This window comes from Bidens hawaiensis, unplaced genomic scaffold (genome assembly GCF_021521415.1).
Source record: "Bidens hawaiensis isolate Kalapana, Puna unplaced genomic scaffold, B.hawaiensis_p1.1 tig00020531_1, whole genome shotgun sequence".
In the NCBI taxonomy this organism is placed as follows: Eukaryota; Viridiplantae; Streptophyta; class Magnoliopsida; order Asterales; family Asteraceae; genus Bidens; species Bidens hawaiensis.
Genome location: NW_027493142.1, coordinates 194902 through 204950, shown reverse-complemented (window position 1 = coordinate 204950; position 10049 = coordinate 194902). Strand labels below are relative to the sequence as shown.

The 10049-nt window shown below is 35.3% G+C and overlaps 1 long non-coding RNA gene across 1 annotated transcript; it reads right to left on the bottom strand.

The window, feature by feature from the left end:
- Nucleotides 1-7445: 7445 nt before the first annotated feature.
- Nucleotides 7446-9424, bottom strand: LOC143561074 (uncharacterized). The gene is made up of 3 exons (XR_013140229.1): nt 9136-9424; nt 8952-9058; nt 7446-7657 (listed from the first exon to the last, which is right to left on the bottom strand). It is a non-coding gene; the product is annotated as an uncharacterized LOC143561074 (long non-coding RNA).
- Nucleotides 9425-10049: the final 625 nt, after the last annotated feature.

Here is a 10049-nt window from a genome sequence, read left to right as displayed (position 1 = left end):
AATATCGGAGTCCTAAGCCACTCGCATGACGCTCATGTTTCGGTCTTTCTAGGAGCTTCGTGAATGGATCCGCAAGATTTTGATCAGTTCCAACTTTGCGAATACATATCTTTCCTTTTTCAACTTCATCCCTTATGTAGTTGAATCTCCGCTCTATGTGCCTTGTCTTTTGGTGCGAACGAGGTTCCTTGATTTGTGCAATCGCACCCTCGTTGTCACAAAAGATTTCTAGGGGGTCTTGAATGGAAGAGACCACCCCTAGATCAGTAATGAATTTCTTCAACCATGCAGCTTCCTGAGCTGCCAATGAAGCGGCGATGTATTCTGATTCTGTAGTGGACAATGCTACCACTTCCTGTTTTGAGCTCTTCCAAGAGACAGCTCCTCCATTAAGAGTGAACACATACCCAGACTGTGATCGAGAATCATCTCGATCAGTTTGGAAGCTCGCATCCGTGTAACCTTTTATAGCGAGTTCCTCCTCACCAGATCCATATATCAGAAACATATCCTTAGTTCTCCTAAGGTATTTCAATATGTTCTTAACAGCCATCCAATGACTGTTTCCTGGATTCTGTTGGTATCTGCTTGTCATGCTCAAAGCGCATGACACATCCGGTCTAGTACATATCATCGCATACATAATGGATCCTATAGCAGAAGCATATGGGATTTGTTTCATCATCTCTTGCTCATCCTTTGAGCTTGGACATTGAGCTAAACTCAATATGGTCCCTCTTTGAATAGGTACAAAACCTTTCTTGGAGTTTTCCATCTTGAACCTTTTCAAGATCTTATCAATGTATGTACTTTGGTTCAAACCTATCAAGCGCCTTGACCTATCCCTATAGATCTTTATTCCCAAAATATAGGCAGCTTCACCAAGATCCTTGATGGAAAATCTACTTCCAAGCCAAGCCTTAACGCTTTCCATGGTTGGAATGTCATTTCCAAATAGTAGAATGTCATCGACATACAATACTAAGAAGGTAATTATACTCCCACTAGCTTTCTTATACACACAAGCCTCATCAGCATTCTTGATGAATCCAAAATTTTTGATTTCTTCATCAAAACGATGATTCCAAGTTCTAGATGCTTGTTTCAATCCATAGATTGATTTCTTTAACTTGCATACTTTATTAGGATGTTTCGGATCGACAAAACCTTCAGGCTGAACCATATAGACATCTTCCTCAAGATATCCATTTAGGAAAGCGGTCTTGACATCCATTTGCCAAATTTCATAATCATAATGTGCAGCTATGGCAAATAATATCCTAATAGACTTTAGCATTGCCACAGGCGAAAAAGTTTCATCATAATCAACCCCTTGAGTTTGAGTGAAACCCTTAGCTACAAGTCTTGCTTTATAAGTATCCAAGTTTCCATGCATATCAGTTTTTCTTTTGAAAACCCACTTACTTCCAACAGCTTTGGAGTTGAGTGGTAGTTCAACCAATTCCCAAACTTGGTTGTCATACATGGATTGCATCTCAACGTTCATGGCTTCAAGCCATTTGTCACAATCATTCTTGGACATTGCATCACGGTATGTGGTTGGTTCATCCGAATCTACCACGTAGCAACCTTCTATAAAAAATCCATATCTTTCAGGTGGATTGCTAACTCTACCAGATCTGCGAACGTTTTGTGTGTTTTGATCAACCACTTGATCACTTTCAACAACCTCTTGTTGAGTGCTAGTATCAACCAATTGTGTATCATCTTGTGGTTCTTGATCCTCATCAAGTTTCACTGTTCTACTATTAGTTCCTTCCTTAAGGAACTTAGTTTCCAAGAACTTACCCTTTCGAGCAATAATAACATTTTGCTCACTAGGATCATAAAAGTAATATCCTAAATCATCTTTAGGATAACCTATAAAGATACACTTAGTGGATCGGACTTCTAATTTGTTTGGGGTGTATTGCTTTACATAAGCTACACAACCCCAAACTCTTAAGAATGATAGCGATGGAGCCTTTCCATGCCATATTTCAAAAGGTGTCTTCTCCACTTTCTTGGTTGGAGCCATATTCAATATGCGAACAGCGGAAAGTAAAGCATAGCCCCAAAATGATAGAGGTAAAGTGCTTCTAGCCATCATCGATCGAACCATATCTAATAGGGTACGATTTCTCCTTTCAGACACACCATTATGTTGTGGTGTTCCAGGTGGAGTAAGTTGTGAAATAATTCCACAACTCTTAAGATGATCTTGAAAAACACCACTTAGGTATTCACCTCCTCTATCACTACGAAGTACTTTGATTGTGGTCTTGAGTTGTCTTTCTACTTCAGTTTTGAAGTCTTTGAACATTTCAAAAGCTTCATCTTTGTGTTTCATTAAGTACACATAACCATATCGACTATAATCGTCAATAAAGGTAATGAAGTATCTTTCACCATTCCTAGTCATTGGTCTAAAAGGACCACATACATCCGAATGTATGATACCCAATAATTCTTTTGACCTTTCAAAAGTTTTATTAAAGGGTTGCTTTGTCATTTTGCCTTGTAAACAAGATTCACATACATCAAATGAATCATACTCATTTGTTTCTAGAATACCATTCTTGCGAAGAGTTTGCATGCGATTCTTGCTTATATGTCCAAGGCGACAATGCCAAAGATAGGAATCACCCAAGTCCTTCTTGAGTTTCTTGGTGTTGACATTGTACATTGAACTACTATGTGACGCACCAATTTGATCTATTTCATATATACCATTTATGGGTATAGCTTTAAAATAAAATATGCCATTCATCAAAACATGAATATCATAATCAATAAACTTAAGATCAAAGCCACATTGTTTTAAAAGAGACACGGAAATAATGTTTCTCCTTAACTTAGGAGCATACAAAACATTCTTCAAAATTACTTCCAAACCACTTGGAAGCTTTAACAAGTAGTCTCCTTGGGCTTGGACTTCAACTCTTGCTCCATTGCCCATAAAGAGACTAATGTCCCCTTTGTTGAGTTGTTTACTTCTTTTGAACCCCTGCAACAAATTGCAAATGTGAGTTCCACATCCGGTATCAAGTACCCATGTATTTGAAGAAATAACATTTAGTTCAATATGTATAGTAAAGATAATACCTGAGGTATGCCCCGCATCCCTCTTATCTTTTAACGCATTGAGATAGGTCGGACAATTCCTTTTCCAATGACCTATCTCTCCACACTCAAAGCATGGATCTTGCGCCGCAACCTTTTGCTTCTTTTCCTTCGGTTTGATGGGCGTGATGGCTTTCCTCTTTCCCTTTCCTTGGACGTGGCCCTTGCCCTTAGCAACACTTGCTTTGGGGTTGGAGTTATGTCCCCTTTTTCCTTCATTGATTGTTAGAACGGGTAAAACCCTTTTACCCATTCCCGCTTCGGCCGTTCTTAGCATTGCGTGAAGCTCACCAATGCTTTTGTCCCACCCATTCATGTTATAATTCATGACAAAGGTTTCAAACCTTTTGGTCAAAGAGTTGAGGATCAAATCCGTAGCCAACTCATTAGACACGGGACAATTCAACCTACGAAGCTTTTCGATGTAGCTTTTCATCTTTAGGACATAAGATGAGACGCTTTGGGTTTCCTCCATACGACATGCATGAAACGCTCGAACCGTTTCGAAACGTTCCGCTCTAGCTTGTTGAAGGAACATTTCCTTCAATTGAGTTATCATGTCGTATGCCCCATGATGCTCGAAATCCTTTTGGATTTCGGGAATCATAGTCCCTAACATGAGGCAAGAGGCTTGCACCGAATCTTTGGTGTACTTGACCCAATTGTTATACGCCTCCTCATCTTCCACGTTAGGCTCGTCGGGAATGGGATCGTCTAAGACATATGATATCTCTTCTTGTTTGAGAACTATTCTCAAGTTGCGATACCAATCCATAAAGTTATTATGGTTTAGACGATCCTTTTCAAGGATGGTTCTTAAGGATAGGTTACGGGTGTTATGGGTAGAGGTGTTTGCATTGTTAGCGGCCATCTACAAAATTTAACAAAGTTTTATTTTAGTATTATAAACAATTTAATTATTAATACCCTTTTATTCCAAATTTTAAAATAATAATTAAATTCTAGAATCCAATGATAAATCAAATTTCGGTTAGGTGACCTTTATCCCGTTATTTGATTTAACAAGGTAGTCAATCTTGACAATTGCAACCCTTTGCAACTTCTAGAGGTATGGGACCATTCGAAATCCTTATTTCGTGTTGGCATGTTTATCCCATCAACACCATTAGATCCCATGCTTAGGTGACCTTTATCACATGGTTTCTAATTCAAGTCGTCCTACTTGTATAAACATGTAAGATTAACATACAAGTGGTTAGGTGACCTTTATCCCACAAATATGTTAATATTACCCTAAGTATATTAGTTTGCTCAAAATGGTTAGGTGACCTTTATCCCATTAAAAGTTTCCTAATACGTTAAGTGTCATACAAAAGGATGGTGTTAGACTTGTTTCTTTGGTAATTATGAAAAAAGGGATTTTAAATTTTTCAAATATTCTAGTTGAAAACATTATGCCATATCCTAACATGCATTTAGAAATATGACGATTTTGAAAACCAATTTTCAAGGTTCTAGTTATAATAAAACCAATTTTATTATAGGTGAGTGATCGCTTAGTTTTAATAAACCCATTTAATTAAACTAATTGACGCGATATTACCAAATATATATTAGAACCCGTTTTATGCTTGTTGTCGTTCCTATGTGACGGTTTGGATATCCTAATATCTATCAACCACACATTACATTAAGTAAAACAAACAACCAAGCATACACATGCAAAATATAGTCATAACCGAAAACCGCTAAATTTGACCATACTTGTTAGCCGAAACAAGTATAGGTCATAAGTCACACCTAAGGGACAAAACATGACACAAGGATGGAATGTTGACTCCCACTTGACCTTGCATCCAAATGCTTCAAGTATCCTCTCCAAGTTGTTGTGTTCTTGTTGGGCTTGTTAATGGGCTCCAAACTTCCAAAAGTCTTCTTGGGCCCAAGAGTGAAATTTATGGGCCTAATGGGCTTGAATCCCATGATGGGCCGGTGAGGCCCAACAAGCCCAAAATTTCGGTCCAAGGCCCAAATCCACCAATTCTTGCATCTTCAATTTTTACAAAATGTATCCTAATACATATTTTTCTAAAAAAAAGGAAAATGCAACTAATCTATTTATTACATACCAATTTATGAATAAATAAATTACACAAGCCTAAGATTATGAATTATTACAACCATATTGAATAATAAACATAATCAACATACACAAACAACAATCAACACATCCAAGGTCTAGGTTTCGGTTATGACACAATCAAACATACCAAATGTTCTAAGCATGCAACCTAAGCAACCAATGCCCAAATACCCCCAAAAAAGAATCGGCCCCCCCCCCCCCCAAAAGGCTACGGCCAATTTTTTTTTTTTTTATATTCAACATCCAAATGTTAATAATGGTTTCCTAAGATCTTTCCATGCATGTCAAGATCTTACAAAACCATGAGGGGTAAAAACCACCAAATTTTCGGACTTCCCTTTTCACCCATGAAAAAAAAATCCGAAATTTATGAATACAAAAGAAGCATAAGTCCTTGTAACCGGCTCTTGATGCCATTGTTGGGTTTTATACAAGATTATCAAAGTTCAAGTTAACCATATTTAACTAGAAAACGCAACGGAAGCTTAGATTTTAAAACTTGTTATGAACATACCATTATGTTAAAACTAAAACCCAAAGAACAAGGATCAATATTACAAGAACAAGATGCTCACAAAAGTAAATTGTACCTTCTTATACCTTATGAGAAGATGTAGGTGGATGAAGAAGATAATGTCTTCAAATGGCAAGGTTGCAAAGGAGAAACCCTCAAGCTTTTGATACCCCAAGCTTTTAAACAACAACACCAACTTGTTGCTAGGATTAGAACACTTGAATCAAGCTCACAAAACACCCCCTTTCTTTGGCCAAAGTGGCCGTGGATATTGAGAGAGAAAGAGAGAGAGTTTTACACTTGAAAATACAAAAGAAAACAAGACCCAAAAATGCATGTGTGTTGAATGGAGGAACATAAAAGGAGAACCAAAGAGCATCTTGGTCTTTGATTGGGTAAAACCACCACCCCCACATGGGTGGCCGGTTTTTGTTTTGTTTTCCTTTTTTTTTTTTTTTTTTTGTTTTGTATTTTGTTTTAACCATTTAAAACATCTCCATTCATTTTATAAAACTCATTTTTATAAAATGTACATACATTTATATAATTATTTAACCAATTAAATAATTAATTTATATAAACAAATTATCCAGATAATTTATTTAAATCCTCAAGTGTGTTTGTTTAGAAAACCAATTTTCTAAACACGTAGTGTTCGGTATTCATTTAAATGATCAAATCATTAAAAGAATACATTTGGTGTCGTCTAGCTTGTTATTGGGTATGACCCGACTTGGATCAAACACAGTTAGCCACATTAATATAAGTATGTGTCTCGGGCATACGTAATTCCAACACAAACAACACCGAAGTGAGCACGAACTATACAATGACTTTAATCAACATTTAACCTTAAATCCTTAGTCAAAGTCTAAAATTGTTTGATGTTATTTACTGGTGACTATGTTTATACATTAGGCAACATGCATACTTGTGTGGCTTGTTAAATTGCATCAAAAGATGGATGACCATAATGAACGAAGTTAAACAATTGTGTGGTTTTTATACATCTCTTTTTATTAAGGAAAAAAAAAGCTAGTAAAGAACCCGTCTATGATTAATGGGGTATTTTTGATACACTAGGCCGAAAGCTTCCTAGTTATACATTATACACAAGCACATGATTTGATTATGTCTAATTAGGGAAATATTGATGGTTCCTATACAAGTCTCCAAAATCCTCCATTCTTGACTCCCATGGAAGCTCATAATTATGTGGAACACTTGTCCAAGAATTACCCATTCTGTAGTTGTTAGGTGACTCGTTAATGCTTGAGATCCCACCATTTATGTAGCCCATCGAATTGATTTCCTCATGCAGCATTTTGGTTTGCGTTTCTTGATCTTGTACTACAATAGGAGTGGTATAAATCCCTTCAAAATGACTATTTCCTCGTCCTGTCACAGATAAATAATATATCACCCGTGTTATTTTTCAACAAGGTATTAATTTCAACTCATGTACTTATAAGTTTATGTATATAATAGGTTACTCATACATTAAAATTATAGTTAAAATTTGAGTTTCTTTATTCGAAGTATCAAAAATGTTATTGTAATAATATAGTGAATGTGATCATACACAACATAATTTATAAGCATCCAATATTTTGGACGGCGAGTGGTTTTCGACTCGACATCTAGTTTTCGATAAACCAAAAAAAAACCTAGAAAGTATTAGAGTTTTACCTGACATTAACAAATTAGAATCAAAATCTCCATGAAATTGAGCGGGTTGTCCATTATGGGCATTCATGTAGGAGTAATCTACACAATGATTTGGGTGATGGTAGAAAAATGGGTAGTTGTTAACCGGGAAAGGTTGTTGGCTCAAATTAAAAAGTCGGCTGTCACACTGAAGAAGCTTTTCAAATTGTTTATCAATAACTCTTGGAGAAAATATGATTGAGTGTCGTCTGCAAGAACCATGTGATTTGATGAGTTACATGCTGTTTATAACAAATCAAATTAACAAAAAACAAGGCAAAATATAAAGTTGTTAAACATATTTAAATTTGTCTAAAGTCTATATTAATTCCGTACATATTTTATTAAAAATCACATTATTGCTTACTAATATATATATATATATATATATATATATATATATATATATATATATAATGGCTAAATATAAAATAAAAACCCACTTGAGTTGTGAAAACTCTAGAAACCCATTATCAACCACATGTTTTTAATTAATGTTTAAATCTTGTGATCCACAATTAAAGTGAATAAAAAATGTAAATATAAATATAACTTTCTCTCTCTCCTAAAAACATATATAAAAATTAGTAAAAAAATGTTAAAAAATAGCAAAACAATTTTTTTTTGATGCTTCGATGTTTTGTATTAAATGTTATAACATATATTACATGTAACAAAAAAAAAAAGATGTTACATAGGGTTTTCGCGGGTTTTCACAACTCAAGTGGGTTTTCATTTTAACCTTACCCATAATTATATACCATTAAGGTATATACATGGGTCAAAGGGATTCGTTGACCCGCCATAAGAAATTGTTGGATTTCTTTTACAAAATCCAAGTTCTTTTTTTTTGTTTTGTTATTTTTTTAAACGTAAGTTTGATCTACTAGTTAAAGTCAGTAGACAATATAATTTTATTATGATTCTTTACATACTAGTTCCAATTTAAACATATTTGACATTTAGTCATGTAACATGCCCGCTCCTAGAGATGTTCAACGAAACCGGTTCCTGGAACCGAACCGGTGGATCCGAACCGGACCCGAACCGGTTCCTACCCGTTTTTTGTAGGAACCGGACCCTATCTGATTCAACCCGATGATCCGTGACCGGTTCTTGCATTTCTGAGTGGGGGCGGGTAGGAACCGGAACCGAACCGGAACCGGTTCTGGAACCGGAACCGGTTCCTAACCGTTTTTTTTTGCCGTTTTTTGACCGTTGGGGTCAAAAATAGCCGTTTTTTGACCGGTTACGGTACAGGAACCGGGTTAGGAACCGGTAAGAACCGGTTATATAGGTTAGGGGTCCGAGGGTGGGAAAACCGGTTCGGTTCCCTAACCGGTTCGAGCCTGGAACCGGTTTAAAATGGGGTTTTGAATATAGGAACCGGTTAGGAACCGGTTCCGGTTCCTAGTCCCAAACCGTTTTGAACATCCCTACACACTCCACACCCTCCATACCACTTACTCATGGAAATTGTTAGTATTCTAAAATCACAAGCACCTGCAAATAGAGGCTTGGCCTCCGGTAAAATCCGTAGTTTGCTTCCATTGTGTATGCTTCCGAGGTTGGGGATTAACCTCTCGACAAAATAGTGGTGGTTGGTTTATCTGAATAGCATGTTTTCATGTTATATAAATCAGACACAAAATTAAACAATCATTTACAGAAAGAAAGTGAGACTAACCTCTATTTCTAAACGACCATGATTGCCTTCGTGTTGAAACAATCTAATGGCTGAAATTTCAGACCATTGTACTTCGATCTTGTTCTTGAGAGGTCCATCAAGAAATTCCCAAACAAGCTTCTTCTTGGCATAATAGATTTTGGCTACTAAGTCTCCTTCGTTTCTTGTAATCCTCTGCTCATATATTCAAACTTAAGTTTAAAAATATATTCATCTTTTAGATTGGGCTCACGGGCCATGTTTAGGCACAAAATGTGAATCTACTTTTTATAAGAGTTTTGTATTTTTTTATATGATTTTTTATCTCTTAAATATATATAAACAAAACCTTTAAAAGCTCTCTATTGTTTCCTACAGTCTCTCAAGCAACCAGATTGTTTTATTTATAAATGAAGATTTCTCATGTATATGACCCGAATTCACGAGTACGGGTCTCATTAAACCCAGATAGCCTTTAAACGGGTTATAACATCTCATTAATTAAAAATTAATCCACCAAATATTTTATTTGAAAATCCTATAAAATAAGAATATACTAAAAATTAATATCCCATTTTTTTTAAAAATATATTATTTATAACTAAGAAAAAAATTATAGTAAAAAATAAGCGGGTCATGAGTCTTATCAAACCCAGATAGCTTTTAAACCGGGTTATAACATCATCAAATCATAAGTATATTATTAATTTACTTACAATAAATAAAATTAAAATACAAAAAATATATTATTAAAAATGAATAATATAAAACAGTCCCATAATATAAAAGATAAAAGCTAGTTGGATTGATATTTAAAAAATCCGTGGGTTTTGACTGTAATTAACAAACTTTTGATACTTTAAGACCAAAAAGTAACTACTCTATTAAATTTTATTTATTTAAATATTAGATTAATATTCAGAAATTCTTAAAAT